The sequence below is a fragment of the Sinocyclocheilus anshuiensis genome, unplaced genomic scaffold (assembly GCF_001515605.1).
Source record: "Sinocyclocheilus anshuiensis isolate Anshui unplaced genomic scaffold, SAMN03320099.WGS_v1.1 scaffold279, whole genome shotgun sequence".
Lineage (NCBI taxonomy): Eukaryota > Metazoa > Chordata > Actinopteri > Cypriniformes > Cyprinidae > Sinocyclocheilus > Sinocyclocheilus anshuiensis.
In genome coordinates, this window is record NW_015549591.1 from 496,010 (window position 1) to 500,752 (window position 4,743).

Here is a 4,743-nt window from a genome sequence, read left to right on the forward strand (position 1 = left end):
ATAAAAATTACAAAAGCACATAACAAAATGTCTCAAACTGAAACTTAAATAAAAGAAAAATAAATTAATAAATTTAGTGTTATTAATTATTTGTTAATTAAAAATAGTGTGTAATAAATACAAACATACATACATACATAACACTACCAAGGACAACCAGTGACAGGCTTCTGTGAAGATTAGAAAATTAATACAATATGGTCTTCAGCAGAATGGCAATCTTACATTACTTACACACCCAATCATTTTTTTAAAGTTTTTAAAGACACATGTAACATGGTCAGAACGCTTTTATGCAACAGGCCTTTCCAACATCACTCGAGAGAGAGAAAGGACCAAGAGATACTAGCTTTGATGAAGCACTTCCTCCACAGTGTTCATCAGTCAAACGTGAGGAAGCTGCTTTCAGTCTGTTTGGGTCATTTTGAATGAGTAATGGACTTAAATAAAGCAAAATAGAAGCACTGCCACTAAAACTCTAAATCTGTCTGTTCCATCAGCCCTATTAGCTTGTAATTGATCACATATAAACTATAGGTGTCTGGTCTTTAATCACATTTTGTTGGCCTTGGTGTAACTGATCAGGGTTGCTGATACACAATAAACCCATCTAAATTAAGTAAATAATTTTTCACTGTCCTATTTATATTTATATAGTCACACAAAAGATCCTCAGATCAGTTTAACTCTATGGACAGGGGGTATTGCTATCAAACAATATTACTGAAGTATTTGCAAGCCTGAATTCTACTGTAATTTGATTTAAAAAATTGTGTATATTAATTAGTAAGGTGTTGTCACGGTGCTGCTGCTACTGTGTCAGAGACAAGGAGTGAGGAGACATCGGAGTGTACAGAAATAACAGAATTTATTAACACACATGTAGCACAGGAACCTAAGGATGTTTAACACTAGACACTGGACAAAGGAAAACACAGGGCATAAATACTACGAACTAAATGAGGAAGCTTACAAGAAACACCTGGAACCAATAAACATAATTAACACAAGGGAGAAACTAGGTCATGGAGCACGTGGGGGAGGAAAACAAACACAAAACAGTCCATGGGCGTGACATTACCGGGAGCCAGAGTGGTACCCATTACGGGACCCATGGCGGACCAGGCAGACTAGGGAGCCATGGTGGAGCAGGGAACTTATGGCGCTTTTCTACTGCATGGTACGGCACGGTACGGCTCGGTATGGTTCACTTTTTGGGGGGTTTCCACTGGGCACAGTACCTGGTACCTGGTACTTTTTTTAGTACCACCTCGGTTGGGGTTCCAAGTGAACCGTACCGTTACCAAAACGTTTGGGGAAACTTTCAGGTTCTGAGGCCCTCCGTGGGCCTGACGTAAGAGCAGTGGCCCTCCCTGGGCTTGACTCGGGAACTGTAGCCCTCACTGGGCTTGACTTGGGAACAGGGGCCCTCTCTGGGCTGGACTTGGGAACAGGAGCCCACTCTGAGCTGGACGTGGGAACAGAAGTTCTCTCTGGGCTTGGCTTGGGAACAGGAGCCCTCTCTGGACTTCGTGGGAACAGGAGCCCTCTCTGGGCTTAACTTGGGAGCAGGAGCCCTCTCTGGGCTTGACTTGGGGACTGGAGCCCTCTTTGGGCTGGACATGGGAACTGGAGCCCTCCTTGGTCTGGACATGGGAACTGGAGCCCTCCTTGGTCTGGACGTGGGAACTGGAGCCCTTTCAGGAGCAGATTCAGGGGCTAGAGCTAACAGTCCTTTTCTCCGCATAATCCTCCTCTGGTTTGGGGTTAAGGAGCGGGCTGCTGTCAGCTGAGGGCCTGGGAGGGAATTGGCCAGCGGGCTCGACAATGGAACGTCCAGCGGGCTTAAGAGTGCAGCGGCTGGCGGGCTTGACTTCGGAGCGTCCGGCGGGCTTGACCGTGGGCTGGTTCTTAATCAGGGCCAAACACTCTCCAGACTCCTGAGGATCCCTTCCCTCCAGCTCAGTCCAGTGGTGTCTGGGAGGTCGACAGGGCGATGGTAATTGGCCCCAATCCAGAACAAAGGATTCAGTGTGGCGTCATCCAAACACTGTCATTGCCGTGAGCCCACAGAATTCCCAGGAGAATTCTACGAAGGGGAGATCCCTACGGGCGAGGACGGCGAATTTTGCGGCGATTTCCATGATCGCGGGGGGGAAAACGGGAAACAAAACACTTTTAAAAAAAGGAAACAAAAACACGGGGAGAAGGGGTGAAGCTTACTGTTTGTCGGTCTAGTGTTCTGGCACAGTGCTGCTGCTACTGTGTCGGAGATGAGGAGCGAGGAGACATCGGAGTGTACAGAAATAACAGAATTTATTAATACACATGTAGCACAGGAACCTAAGGATGTTTAACACTAGACACTGGACAAAGGAAAACACAGGGCATAAATACTACGAACTAAACGAGGAAGCTTACAAGAAACACCTGGAACCAATAAACATAATTAACACAAGGGAGAAACTAGGTCATGGAGCACATGGGGGAGGAAAACAAACACAAAACACTCCATGGCAGGTGTCTTGCTAAACTGGTAATAAAAAAGTAATTGTGACTTTTTATCTCACAAATCTGACTTCTCAAAATTGTGAGCAAAAAAAGACAGAATTGTGAGGTATAAACTCAGAATTGCAAGAAAAATTGTGAGATAAAAGGAGTAATCACCCTTTTCACAATTGTTTTTATCCTGTGGCAGAAATAAGCTTCCACATGTTTTATTGTGCATGTAAAGTGAAATGTTATCATAATCACTTCTGTAAGCAAACTTTTGTTTGTTTGTTTGCTAATGAATACCTCTGTATCAACTTTTTGATTTTCTAAACCTTCCCTTAAACTCTCTTTAATCAAAGTACTGATCTTAATATATTTGTTTCAGTAAAATATTCCTCCTTCTCCCTCTTGTCTCCGTTCTTCTCATACCAGATGTCTGTGGTAATATTTACTTTAGACCAGCTCATTCATGCCTTTGCACATCACATATGAAATCTCTATTAATGATTAAGTCAAAGCTGTCAAAGCTTTGTTCAGATCTGTGTTCACATGACCAGTGACTTACATTAAAATCAACAGCCTTCACAATCCATTTTTCTTCTGCATTATAATGCATTTCTGACTAAAACAGGATATTTAACAAGAAAAAAGGTATGATGGGGCTTGAATCAATCCATTGAGAATGTTATTTTATTTTATTTTATTTTATTTTTTTGGAATAATGTGCATTAATGAATCATTCACAATAAAACCAGGTGCAAGCAAACAGGGTCAACTCTGATTTAATGTTAACTTTAACTCATTCACAACTGTCAAATTTTAACCATGAAAAATTCCAAAACAAAAACAATGAAAAATTTTTTTTATTTTGAAACATGATTATGATTCTGTTTTTGTTTTTTTTTCAGCAGTGCATATTACTCATCAGCTAAGATAACACCAGCAGATTGTATTATGTTTGAAGAAGCCATGAAGAGCAATTAGTCTCAGTCATAATAAATAGATACCAGCAAGGACAGGAAAATCATTTTAATATACTTATTTTAATTAGCGATCATTATGACCATTTGAAATAAATTCCTCATTTTTGTTTAATGGTCAAAGGCATAATAATGGGAAAAATTGCTTCCCCCCCCACACACATCAAGAGCTTCAATGACAGTCTCCGGTTAAAAAGGCTTTTGTGCGCACAGCTAAGAAACAGCAGCGGTTGTTGAAGTGCTCTCATTAAACAAAAATCCTTTTTTACATACAAATTATGATAATGTTTGAAACATTAGTAGTTCATAATGGTAAAAAAAAATCATGAAAAAAAACTTACTGTAAAGTCTGTCCGGCTTAATGTCAGTCCTGAAAAGTGACAGATTTCAAACTAAGAAATAGGATTCATCTTCCAGTGCTAGAAAGCGAAAAAAGTTACAACTTTGTTCCTAAATGTAATGCAATACAGAGAAAAAACAGTGAATAATCCAACGTAATCTTTAGTTTTAGCTAAATGAAGCGCATGTGTGAGCCCTCAGGGCTGTAGTTACTCAGAGACGCACACAATGTCTTCTCTTTAGTTTGTTATTCAGACTCCTCTGTCACCCAGATGGTAACTAAGGGTAACTAGGGCTCTTCACAAAATAATGCCCAGTGACCAGTGACAATGACGAGCTCTCCATGGATACCAGCACACATTTATATTGGCCGACATTGATAAAGAGGGGAAGATCAAAGCAGGTTTATAGTATGTTCTTTTAATCTATACATCTTAAGGGCAGATGTAATTCAAAGCTTTTATGTTGGTAAAAGTTTACGGTTAGTAGCTTATAAATTTTACTCTAAGTGTGTTATAATGTTCTGCAGTTTCATTTGCTTTAAGTGCTTACCATTACGGAATCCGATATATTTTACCACAATATTGACATTAAAAACATGTAATAATGTAATGGTGTAAACATGACTAAGCAGTCCCATTATTTGCATTTATCATCTAAGGTTTGATGAAAAACATAAGCTACCTAACCTGATCTGGTTGATCTGGTCTGGTTGAGTTCCGTCTCGCTGACTCTTTATTCCTTAGGAGGTAATTATTACTTGGATGTAATGAGCTCAAACCCAGAGTGTTTACTGCAGTGTGAAAGTTACAGTAGTTACAAAAGAAATCCAATAGTTATTCTTTAATACCATATAAAAAAAAATATATATAAATAAAATTACCAAGGACAAGGTATACAAACTAGTAAAACTACAAACGTCTTTTAATGT

General features: G+C 39.7%; 1 protein-coding gene across 1 annotated transcript in view; it reads right to left on the minus strand.

Annotated features, from left to right (window-relative positions):
- Positions 1–3,912, minus strand: part of LOC107658155 (uncharacterized) — a 14,911-nt gene extending 10,999 nt beyond the window's left edge. Inside the window, exon 1 of the mRNA XM_016446618.1 lies at positions 3,815–3,912. The gene's annotated coding sequence lies outside the window, so the exon portion shown is untranslated. The remainder of the gene's footprint in view (positions 1–3,814) is intronic.
- Positions 3,913–4,743: the final 831 nt, after the last annotated feature.